We start from the raw sequence: 13,504 nt of genomic DNA on the forward strand, positions 1-13,504 counted from the left end.
GCGTCGTAAATGAGGCAGTAGGGACCGTGGGCTTGTGAGGGGAGGCAGTAGGGGACCGTGGGCTTGTGAGGGAGGCAGTGTGACAGTGGGCGTGGTGAGGAAGGCGGTAGGGGCCGTGGGCGTGTTGAGCGGGGGTGGGGTATGGGCCGAGCGACGTACAACAGAGCAGTGTGCATGAGAGCGTCGCGGATGAAGGCAGCAGCATCAGGTGGTGTGTACAGCGAGCGCGTCACGTGTGTTCTCTCTCTCCACCACTGTCACCTGCCACCCTGCAGTCCAGTGCTCCTCTAAACACTCCCTCAGCTCAATCGTCATAATGGGTGTCCAGCGCGCCTCACCTTCCTCACTTGCCCCCCAGCGTGCCTCACCTTCCTCACTTGCCTCACAGCGTGCCTCACCTTCCTCACTTGCCCCCCAGCGTGCCTCACCTGCCTCACAGCGTGCCTCACCTTCCTCACTTGCCTCCCAGCGTGCCTCGCCTTCCTCACTTGCCTCCCAGCGTGCCTCGCCACCGCCCTCTGCAGCCGGTAGTAAGGGGCGCCGCCCCACTACCCTTAACGTGGGTGCTGTCTCCACTCCCACTAAGACTTCCCCCACGGCCAAGACTCCCACGAGCCCCGTGTCAGGAAAATCCTCCCCTACCAGATCTCCGACACCCAAGAAGGCTGGCAACGGCCAGAAGGTTACAGGACCGACCACCAGGACAACGACCAGCCCCCAGGGCCCCGTCCTTGCCACAGAGGCCCGCAGCAAGGTCCGCCCCTGTGGCTGCAACAGACGACACGGTGGCGGCGCTCACCACCACCCTTCCTCCCCTCCAGAGACTCCAAAGGGTGAGTTGTATTATGTTCATCAAGACCTCCAAGTCTTGGTCTTGGAGGTCCCAACCCCCATCTCCCTCCTGCTGTAGGTTAATACATCTACTCATGAAGCAGAACAAGGCAGGCGGCAACTGTTTCGTTCTTGAACGGCTCTGACAGAATTGTGTTTTTGTAACAGCTGAGATTTTTTAAATTGTTGGAATTTTAGAGAAATAACATCTTATTAACATCGTCAGCTGTCAATGTTAAATATCCTTCACTAGAGTTGATATTGGCCCAAAGGAGAAGCCTATCGGCTCCTGTGTGTCAGTCAGATCATTCCCCTCCCCCCAACACCATTATAAAGTGTTCTACTACTAGTCTTCCCCAGAACATGATCCGCTAATACTCTACATCCCAATCACTGTTGGTGCCGAGGGTTCGATACCACAGAGGGCAAAACCCTTCGACCACATAGTACTATATTTAAGTTTTATATGTGATAAATTTAAATATATATACATTTATATGTGATACTGGTTTGTAAAAATTAATAGTGCTGGACTACAGTCGACATTTTACTTTAAAATCATTGGAATGTAAATACCGTTGATGTGTTACCGTAATGGTTTAAATTATTACACAGATTTGGTGGTCCGCATTTTTACAGTGAGAGAAAATATTTAGTTTCCAAAAAATGTTATCGTATTCAGCTGGGTAATACGATAGTGTGTAGAATGTGGACAGAGTGTAGAGTCTGCAGCAAGCGTAGGATAGGTGCGGCAGGTACAGGCATGTTACAGCAAATGCAGAAAGAATACAGCAAGCGAAGGTAGGGCACAGCAAGTACAGGCAGGTTACAGGACGTGTAGCCAGAGTGCAGGAGGCGTTCTTCTGCAGGCAGGGTACAGGTGTAAACAGGGTACAGCAGGCGTAGGCAGGGTACAGGATGTGTAGACGGTACAGGTGTAGGCAGGGAACAGCAGGTGTAGACAGGGTACAAGGGGCAGCAGAATGACAGGACACTATGGCTCACATACGTGACCCCAGCCAGGCTGAGCATACAGTCTTGTATCCTGGGTTGGCAGAAAACAAGAACTCCAACAAATTTTGTTTGATCCCAAATCAATGTTAATTTTCTATGCTCTATGTAATTTGTATAAATCCTAATTTTAATCTGTAATAATAGAGGCTATAAATGGAGATTGAACAATAGAAACTAAATTATAATATTACTTTTATTATTGGATTATACAAACAGATAATGTACATGACTTAATACATTATATGCACAGGGGGAAGGGAAGGGAACTGTCAGGAGAAAGCGCCAAGCCATTGCGACTATATAGCACTGGGAAGGGATCAAGATAAGGATTTGGGATGGGACGGGAAGGAAGGAATGGTGCCCAACCAATTGGACGGTCAGGGGATTGAACACCGACCTGCATGAAGTGAGACCGTCGCTCTACCGTCCAGCCCAAATGATTAAGCATTACGTTATTTACAGTTAAAACAATTTTATGTAAAACATTGTGTAATATACTTGTCAGCATTGTAAACCCCACGTTATAATGTACAAATTAGGTTGCATCAAATGCTGCGGAAGACATATGATAGCGCAATAAATATATATCATTTAAGATAATAAATGTATTAAGCATCTATGCTACTAACAGTAGGTGGGCTGAAGCATGTACAGCACAATGACTGACGAAGTGGGGGTACACATGTACACACACACACACACACACACACACACACACACACACACACACACACACACACACACACACACACGGCTATTATAAACACCGCCTTATTACTGGAACGATCATAGCTCGACAGGGCAGTAATAAAGAACTCGAGGTACATGGCACTTATGAAATAAGTGGAATTATTACGATGACAGTTCGAAAGAAATTGTTACACAGACTTAAAATACGACGCATATCTGTAACACTGATATGCGGTTCGCTGTTACTCATGCGTTCCCTGGTAACATTGATACGCGGTTCGTTGTTACTCATGTGTTCCCTGGTAACATTGATACGCGGTTCCTTGTTACTCATGTGTTCCCTGGTAATATTGATACGCGGTTCCTTGTTACTCATGTGTTCCCTGGTAATATTGATACGCGGTTCCGTTACTCATGTGTTCCCTGGTAACATTGATACGCGGTTCCTTGTTACTCATGTGTTCCCTGGTAACATTGATACGCGGTTCCTTGTTACTCATGTGTTCCCTGGTAACATTGATACGCGGTTCCTTGTTACTCACGTGTTCCCTGGAGCAGTAACGCCTGTACAGCCAGGCAACAGGAAGACTGCGCCATGCTGAAGCACAGATGTCGGCAGGTGTTATTGGACAACATTGGAGGGGACGCTGCTTACGTCATCATCCGGGACCCTAGTCCACTGTGTTGAAGGCCAAGTAGGTCTAATATGGCGAGGGGGCAATACCACCTGGGCATTTATATCATCCTTTTTGAATTGCTAAAGAGCGGCTCCAAAGAAAGATATAAGGATTTAGTGTATTGGTGTCATTGGCCCCTAATCTTCCTTCCTTGCCATTCAAGATATTTTAATTGTACTTTAGGATAGGAAATTAGGGCTGGACTACTTTGGTAAATCATGAAAATTGTTATGTATCAGTTGTCTACTGTATAACACTTAAATATATATAGCAGCCGGCTAATATAACAGATGCATGTTAACTTATATTAGAAATTAGTCAACTATATAACATCTAATATAATCCGGCTTCATTAAATAGCCGGATTAATGAGCCTTAATCAAAGCTACCAATCTAACCTAACATACTGGTAGTATTGTAAGGTAGTGTCAGTACCATCAACACCTCTAGAACTACGAGTGAGACGCCGCAGTTTTCAGGCTACTGACCATTGCCTCCCAGATACAATGTGTTATTTTAGCCCAATTCTAAATACCGCTGAAGGCTTTGAGAACCTGTTGGGGATTTAATGCCTGTTATGCAGCAAGATTATCAGATGGTCACAGTCAGTGATCTTCTCGTTGTTAAAGAGGCAAATTTATGACGAGGCTATTAATGAAGGCTCAGTTGTGTTATTTGTTCATAGTCACCCCTGACGCAGGTAATTCATGTAGTAGATACATGTAAACCGGACGCTATGCTAAATGTCAAATGCAAGAATTTTTTAACATTTATTGAAATTGAATCTATTATGATTTGAAACGGCCGAAAAAAAATTATGCTGATTGTTGTTTAATTGTTGTTGTTTAAGATTCGCTACTTGGAACAAAAAGTTCCAAGTAGCACGGGCTATGGTGAGCCCGTAGTGTCTCCTATGCTGATTGTAAAACAAGCAAAGTTGTTAGCCTGAACTGTAACGATGTGAGAGGGCCAGTGAAAAGAGGGAAATACACAATGAAAAAGGCTATAGATATTGCCAAGTGTCTGTCACTCGTCAATTCATTACATCATTCAGTGTCTATAGAGCAAGTAATTATCAATAGAAGGCACCAAACCAGGAAGGCTATGTAGCACCATCAAATGTGCGGGATAATCAGAGGGCGCTAAATATCACCAAGGATGCCAATACAAAAACGCATAAGGCGAACGATATCAAAAGTATCCATAGAGTGCAGCAGCATTAGGGATAAACACGCTCCATCCCACGCCATCAATTATCCAGAGCAGCACCCCACCACCGCGCCATAAGGCCAGGTGTAGTGTGCTCTGCGGGAATGTCAAGTCATCTCTGCCTGCTCTCCTCAGTCTTGATATTTAGCGACTTTTGCTCTCCGTACTTTATATTTTCTCCTAACACTGTATAGGATTCTCAGACTCGATTCCTATTCAGCATTTTTTTTTTTTTTTAAGTTTTCACTTTCCTTCCATGGTTTGAGAGCCGTGTGTATGAGTCGCCACCATGACTTCAGGCAGCGCAATGGTTGCTTCTCTTGTCCTATCATAAGGCAGCAGCCTTCCCCAACTCAACCTTCTCTCAACCTGAGCTCCACATACAATATTCATGTAGTTGATCATTTCCAGCTCTTCAAAATTCACATATATTTCACATGCATAATTTCCTTCTCTCTCCGCCACCATAAATTTGCTTATGTCAACATTCACAGACAGATCTTCTCTCACAAATCGATCAATTTTTTTACTAGTCTGCGTAAATCTTTTTTCACTGCTAAATGAACTCTTATTTCATTTAAATGTATCATATATGGCATATTTCAATTACTCGCATTAAGTCTAAACACCTTTCTCGAATATTCTTACATCAGGGATACACAAATATATAAACAGTCTACACCATAAACTCAAACAGGGTTCCTGGGGACTTCCTGGGGGCTTCCTGGGGACTTCCTGGGGGCTTCCTGGGGACTTCCTGGGGGCTTCCTGGGTAAACAAATTACACAACATTTATCAGAACTCTTTCGTCCGCATTACTTTCCAGAGACATACCTCTTAATTTTGTCGTATGTTTTTATCCAGGTTCACAAAGGCCATTCACATTTTGTGCACATTTGCAAATGGCCTTGCATTTGTATGTGGGGAGCCGGTCGGCCGAGCGGACAGCACGCTGGACTTGTGATCTTGTGGTCCTGGGTTCGATCCCAGCCGCCGGCGAGAAACATTGGGCAGAGATTCTTTCACCCTATGCCCCTGTTACCTAGCAGTAAAATAGGTACCTGGGTGTTAGTCAGCTGTCACGGGCTGCTTCCTGGGTGGGTGGAGGCCTGGTCGAGGACCGGGCCGCGGGGACACTAAAAAGCCCCGAAATCATCTCAAGATAACCTCAAGATAACATTACAGTCTGTCACTTGCGTTCTCTACATTCCCAGTGTAAATGTCTAATATACAACCCCCCCCCCCCCCTCCCTCCTCCTCACAGAACACAACTTTGCTCATTGATAAATTTTTCAGTAATTTCCTGGACTCAATCCGGCCACACACTTTACCCGCCACACTTAGTAAACTATTGCCTCTATAATTCTTACTCGGTTACATAAATATTCTAAAATTCACTGCATAATAGATTCAAATTATATTTTCACTTTCCGAGCGATGAATGTAAATGTGGCCCAGACATTTAAGTCAATGTCTGTTCGAAGTTGAATGACACACGCATAGGGCTACCCCCTTACCCAACTTTGTAGGGAAAATGGTCTGGGGTACGGGACGGACATAGGCTGGCCAGGGTAGGCCTAAGTTAAATGATAAAATTATTAATAATTATCCACACCCCCCACCCCCCTCCCATCCCCCACATCAGACTATCATGTATTCAATTCTGGTCAATTGTGAAATGTTGATAGAGATGCCGGAAGACTTTACATCATAATTTTTTCTTTTTTAAACACAAAGTTTCATTGCTCCTAGTGTTACTTTTTATGAAATTGAAAAGGGGTTAAGCAGGGGGTATGAGGGGAAGGGAGGGAGAGGAAGAGGTTGATGTGGAAGGGCGGACAAGGGAAAGAGCGAAAAGGAGATAGGAGAGAGAGGGAGAGAACGAATGAAGGAGGGAAGACGAAGGGAGGGGGTGAGTGTGGAGGACGAGGGATGGGGGAGGAGGGGTGGAGAGTGGGGTGGCAGGGAACTTGTATGTCCTACATCACAATTTTTCGAACTTCGTAATCAAAAAGGATAATTAGTGCATCGTGAAAATGGTCAACTTCATGACAGGTTAACTTAGCAACAGGAGAGCACTTGCCAGTAGAAGAAGGAACGGTTAAACCAACATGCACTCTTGAAGGACTCAAGAAATATACTAAATTATGTGACGAAGTTTTCATAAGAAACTGCTTGAGCCTTTGTCGAGAAAAAAAAAAGTTTAAGATTAAAGCTAAACCAAAGTCTTGATATAGGAAAAGAAATGTCTCATACTCTGAGGAGAATCGAGGTTATTCCATCGATACACTTTTCACCTTAGACCATAAAAGTACATCCGTCTTTTTAACAAAAGTTGGAACATTACACAAACAACAAATCTAAAATGGTCCAAAAGATAGAAAATAATTGAGAGGCATATCATATCAAGCCCTTCAGAGTCCTTCATCCTCAACCTGAAAATTCAATGAAAAACTTTGGAGAATTTTCTATGATTTTAAATGGAATATCACTGTCAAGAGGTTGCAATATGGTGTTGATTTTGTAAGTGTCGGTACATGACGCTCTAACCTCTCGCTCACCACCGAACAAAACTTAATTATAATGAGCTTGTCTACACGCTCCCTCATAGCTGTCTGTGATACAAATTAATCAAATGGCAAATTAATCACATGACTTGAAAACAATGACGTCCGTAGCTGCTTGACCACCCCGGGCCGTCAAGGTCATGTCCCCCCCCCTTGCCACCCCTCAAAAAAATATATTACCAGTCTCTGCCAGCCTGGGGGAGAGATATGCACTGGGGGGAGAACTGTTCATCATGTCTCCTCTTTGTGCGTAGACTAAGAATTGATGCCGATTTTTTCGTTGGATGGAGACTGCTTCTTGCTGCTGGCAGTGTCTTAGTTACCCACGAGACACGAAGGTGCATAAAAACATCTGGGGTGCACACAGCCCGGGCTGCTTGGAACTTTTGTTCCAGGGAACAAATACAACAACAGTCTAATAATACAACTGAATCTAATACAACAACAACAGTCTGGGGTGCGGTTATATGTGAACATATGTGAACTATATATGCACATATAGTTCATATATATATAAAAAAAATGAGTACATCTTGCATCAAGGCAAATTAAAAGTAATTTTCCTAACAGAGTTAAACGACATTCAAAATCCGTTTTTTTTTTACCTTTTTACTTAATGCATATTTGCCTTATGATCAGAGCAGACCTTTTTATAAGATGTCAAATCATCGATCTGTAGTGTTTTCCTTCGTAATTTATCATTCAGAATATAGCAAGCTTCCACCTTTCAAACATTTACTCACAACAATGTTACCAAAAGGGAACACTTTTGGTAAGGTAAGTGAATAATGGCAGTGTGAGACATGAAAGCTGCTGATGCCTGTCACCTTAAGAGCACCAGTCCAATTTTGTGTTAATGTACCGTATTCAAAGTCCTGAAGTCCACCCTACGGAAAGTCTTGTAGACCACCCTACGGACAGTCCTGTAGACCACCCTACGGAAAGTCCTGTAGACCATCCTACGGAAAGTCCTGTAGTCCACCCTACGGAAAGTCCTGTAGTCCACCCTACGGAAAGTCCTGTAGTCCACCCTACGGAAAGTCCTACAGTCCTGAGTAGCTAAATCTTTAACAACAACAACAACAACAACAGCACGTTAATCCTCTCACCAAACCCCCTGTTTACGAACAAAAATGATTTACACAGGATTCACAACTGACGACGTTCGAACATTTCTCGAACAGTGCTTCGCTGACGACCTCTTTTCGATTCGCAACTCTGCAAATGCTTCACTCACGTCCTGCAAACACAAATAATCACTAACAGAACTTAAACACCTAACTTAACCTATACCTAACTATACATATAACTTTAATATATATTAATTTACACATGAAAACAAACGTATTTTTAATTCACAATGCGTTAAAATTGATGAGTGCGTCTTGGAGGACGGCCGCTGCTTTAACGGCCTTGGTCTGAGCACGGGGCTGTTAATGCTTCATCCACATACTGCAAATAATAGTAACTACCAACAGAGCCTAACCACCTAACTATACAACACAAGCCCTAACTATACAACACATTCTAGTTTATAGAAGTATCAATTTATATTTGATAAAATACTCATTTTGAATATCCATTACGTTAAAATTGACGGATGTGTCGTTGGGGGTGTTCGCCCGTCGGCGTTCGGACGACGAGCGGCCAACCTGAGGACAGGTTGTCGTCGTGGCACCTGGAGAGGACGGGCTGGTGGCACAGCAACCCGTCCTCTTAAAAAGAATGTCACTTTTCGCTGGTATGCGCGTTATGGCCAAATTTGGACGTAATTTGAAATGAAATCGACTCACAAAAATGACGTTCTGTTCCGTTTTCTGTTTGAGTCGTCCGGCCGACTCTGTAAGGTTAAAATAGATGACTTTCAATTCACGTTTTTCATAACGTTTTGAAACTTTATGAGAATTTCCTGCCCACCTAACCTATGAGAGGACCCTTAACTTTCTGTTGTTGAAAAAATAAATCCTAAATTTATTTTCATTTTCAAATTACGTCCAAATTCGGCCATACAGGCAAACGGCTAAAATCGACGTTCTTTTTAAGAGGACAGGTTGGGGACAAGGAGAGCCGCACCTCAATATAATATTGTAAATGAAATCACATTCATTTTTACCAATTGGATCATGTCGGGAAACGCCTTAAAACGACAAAAAAATAACTTAGTTATATATAGCAAGTAATATTTAAGTGAAACGAAATAATAATAATAATAATTATAATAAAGGTGATAATAAAAAGCATAGGAGCTGCTTTTTAGCCTGACAAATATGTATGCAAATCTGTTTATACTCGGCAATTACCGTCCACTTACGGCAATGTTTTGACGGACGACTATACTGCTTCTCTGTCTAAACTGGAGGGCGGGACTACCTCCCAAGATTAAGGGGCATTGTAAATGTTCAATTTCAAGTTCATTCAGTCCACTTGGACCAGTTTAGGAGCAAGGGATCTCGAACCGGAGTAGTCAGGACTGGTAGCCTGGCCACTTAAAAAAAAAATACATCGCCACTCACTCCGCATTCAGATGAAGAGTGTGACGTTATTGTGAGAAGTTAATGAGCATGTACAGTTGGTCGACTTAGAAATGTGTTAGTACAGGGATAGGCATATATTACATACAGAAGTTCACCCTTCTTCTTGATGCATATACACCAAAAGTTTACCTTGGTCTTAGATCATGTTCATGACTAAACTATACTTGATGTTTGGTCCGTAGGCTATTCTGGTAGCCTTGGTAAGGTCAATCAACCTCTGGAATTAAGTCCAACGCCAAATCAAGGTCGATTACATAAAGCTGTTGGATTACTAAACAGATACAAGTTGGGTTACTAAGCAGATATAAATATGAATGTGTATAAACTAAATACACGAACCCATCGCCACTAGGAAATATTGAAGAAACTTCAGTCCACATGAATTAATAAACTTGTTACGAAAAGCAATGTCACCAGAGAGACCAGGAGCTAGATTCACGAAGCAGTTACGCAAGTACTTACGAACGTGTACATCTTTCCTCAATCTTTGACGGCTTTGGTTACATTTATTAAACAGTTTACAAGCATCAAAACATCCCAATCAACTGTTGTTATTGTTATAAACAGCCTCTTAGTGCTTCGGAGCTCTTTAACTGTTTAATAATTGTAAACAAAGCCGCCAAAGATTGAGAAAAGAAGTACAGGTTCGTAAGTGCTTGCATAACTGCTTCGAGAATCTGGTCCCTGGCCTGCTGAGATCTTACCCAAGTCTTGTCTCGGAAGATACTGACTTGCCAACAGAGCGGCCAGTACCAGCTCTCTGTAGGGAATGACGTCAGAGGCCTACTCGACTGTGATTGACTATATCCCAACCGTCATACAATTTGAGTACTAACAGTTACAGCTGAAGCAACTTCAAAAATTAAGCAGCTAAAAATCATAATTTGAGTAGTTGTAAAAATAAGAGTAATAGATTGATTGGAATTACAGTAATAGTGACATAACAAATAATAGACAAACAGTAATATAGATAATGAATATATTAAGTTAATAAAATTATTTCAGGTGGCAGCTCGCCCCTGTAGCCATTTCCATAAATTCTGTAATTCCTGCAGATCTAGCTGCCAGCACTAGTAATTGTTTTCCTGTAAATATTTGTATCCGTTGGTGTCGTAATGTGATATTTTTAATATTTAGGGTCAATTCCAAGATTTTCAGGTTTCCTTTTCCCCAAGAGACAAAACATTATATAATTCTGATTCAGTCAGTTAAGCTAACCTGTCCTGCCAGGATATTCTTTGTTTGGTTAGTTCACTGTCCTTACTGCATCTGCCAGGATATTGTATACGCGTATTGTTGTATACATATTATTGTATATATTGTATTGCTGCATCTGTCATGTTATTGCACTGATTCTGTTACGTTATTATATTGGCCCATTTCATTGTTCTGTCGGGTTATTAATGACACAGGTTCTGTTAGGTCCATTTATGACACCAGTTCTGTAAGGTCCATTAATGGTGCTGGTTCTGTCAGGTCCATTTATAACACCGGTGCTGTCAGGTCATTAATTATTCTGGGTCATGTGATCTAACTACATATTACGACAATACCGCACCACTTATCCTAACTGCACATAAAATCATCTGTGACAGGTGTTGCAGTGTTATGAATGTTCTAGCTTAGTCAGGGTCTTTTATATGCTGCCCCGACATCATCAGACCATTCCAGGCAACATCCGCCAGCAACCATTAGTTCGAGACGGAACAGGCAAGGCTAATCAATTGACTCCAAGAATGTGCATGTCCAAAAGAGCAAAACGCTTCAGTATTATCGTTGTGCTGTGCGCGGAAGATTTTGACTTTGAACATACAGAGGACTTCTCGGTTGGCTCCTGGAGTTTTATCAACGCTGCTACTGCTGCGTTGGTTTCGATTGCTCAGAGTTACCTTCTGTTTCCTTTGGCTTGTAAAAGAGTCATGATTACCAAATATAAGAATTAGGAAACACCGCAGCAGGCCTTTACTACGCTGATCCCGTATAAGTCCTCACACACTCGCCTTATTTCAATATATTTTTGAAATTTGTTGAACTTTGCCTCAATAACACTAACTGGACGACCATTCCACTCGTTAGCAACCCTGTTTCTAAACACGTAATTCCCTATAACCATCCTATATATATATACCAGCTGCTTGCGTTCCCGGCCTCTGTGTGGACTGCAAATGACGCCCTACTCAATTCTACTTCCATCTACTCAAGTTCTAATCCGCGGTGGTTGGCCCACCGATCTTTCATCTCCCCTCTTCATCTCATCTCCAGATCCTTGCTCAAGATTTCTGCAACCTCGCCCCGTTCTTCCATCCCCTGCTTGCCAACTCTATGGACATTTTCATTTCATTTCATCCTATATCGAAGGTTCTATTGTTTGTACTCACTCTAGGAGGGTTCTTACCTATTGAGCGCGTTACGGTTTGACAGGGATATATTGTTCAAATTTAATTAGGCTTTCAGAGGCTAGCCTAAAATGCATACAAAATATCTTACACAATACATAACACTGTTATCGGGACACTTTGCGTTCAGTTTCGTTCTATTATAAAATGGAGAGAAGAGGAAAAGCAGAAGAATAAACTGGTGATAAGGAGACAAGAGATGGAATGGTTTAACTTGAAAATTGTATAAAATATAAATATAGTTTGTCATAACGCAGTTTTCAAGTGCGGGCGGCGGAATAAATTTATATGATGCACATTGGGGGATCTAGAAACAAAAAAAAAATACCCCAAAAAATATTTTATAATATGATTTGCAAAGTTGGATATGAAGTATGCGTGTTTTAATGTTTCTGCCGTGATAAACCAGCACAGGAATGCTATAAAACAGGAACAGCTATCACTGTATATATCGCTATTAATTTAACTATAACACTGAAGAAATATCATTCTTGTGTAAAACACTTTAAACTACTGCACACATGCAAAGATTTGTAAACATTGGTTAATATTTAATGGTTAAACAATAACATATTTATGGTTAAGTTCTCATTTACTGTTATGGTGATATTTATGACTCAAGTGAGGCATTGGGAGCTGACAAATATTATGGTTAGATTTAGGGCTAGGCACTTGGACCTGACTAATATAATGGTTAAATTTGGGGTTCAGGCACTTAGACCTGACGAATATTATGGTTAGATTTAGGGCTCACGCACTAGGACCTAATATTATGGTTAGATTTAGGGCTCACGCACTAGGACCTAATATTATGGTTAGATTTAGGGCTCACGCACTAGGACCTAATATTATGGTTAGATTTAGGGCTCACGCACTAGGACCTAATATTATGGTTAGATTTAGGGCTCACGCACTGAGACCTGACGAATATTATATATAGATTTAGGGCTCAGGCACTGAGACCTGACGAATATTATGGTTAGATTTAGGACTCTGCTTGGCGTTGAGACTTGATGGATATTGAACAATGTCCATTGAATCAATTGCATTTCCAGTAGCTGTAATATCATATTGAAACAAAAAATTAAGATATAGATCTCGGTTTTCCTCCAGGATACAGGCACGTTCGTGTAGCGTTCATTGACACTCCGTCATCTGCACAGGAGTCCCGTGTCTCGGTGATGGGGGGGAGGAAGGAGAGGGGGAATGATGGACCCTCTGGTGGTGATGGGGTGGGAGGGGGGAGCATTAAGGCAGGCCGGCAGGGGGTAGTTCCTAACTCCACCTTATGAACCGGGGTTTTCGTGTCTCGTAGCTGGCCCCCGCCCACACCTGGCCGCCCACGCCCTCATAGTCATACCTGTGGAGGTCATCGCAGGTAGAAAGGATGCACTTCTAATAAACTAGGTGTGTGTGTGTTTTGGAATATGCTTGTTAGAAAATACAACAAATGCATTAGATAACAATGTCACGGGTGTGGTAGAGGCCATGTAAGTACGCAGGGTAAATGCTGTGTTGTTGTATACATATATTGATATGGGTATACGTGGGAACTACGCTTAAATGCTTACATGTGTGTGCTTGGA

The 13,504-nt window shown here is 42.3% G+C and overlaps 1 protein-coding gene across 1 annotated transcript in view; it reads left to right on the forward strand.

Moving 5' to 3' along the window:
• Positions 1–699: 699 nt before the first annotated feature.
• Positions 700–13,504, forward strand: part of LOC123775299 (uncharacterized) — a 74,327-nt gene continuing 61,522 nt past the window's right edge. The window contains exon 1 of the mRNA XM_045770331.2: positions 700–833. The gene's annotated coding sequence lies outside the window, so the exon portion shown is untranslated. The remainder of the gene's footprint in view (positions 834–13,504) is intronic.

Source organism: Procambarus clarkii, chromosome 70 (assembly GCF_040958095.1).
Source record: "Procambarus clarkii isolate CNS0578487 chromosome 70, FALCON_Pclarkii_2.0, whole genome shotgun sequence".
NCBI classification, from domain to species: Eukaryota; Metazoa; Arthropoda; class Malacostraca; order Decapoda; family Cambaridae; genus Procambarus; species Procambarus clarkii.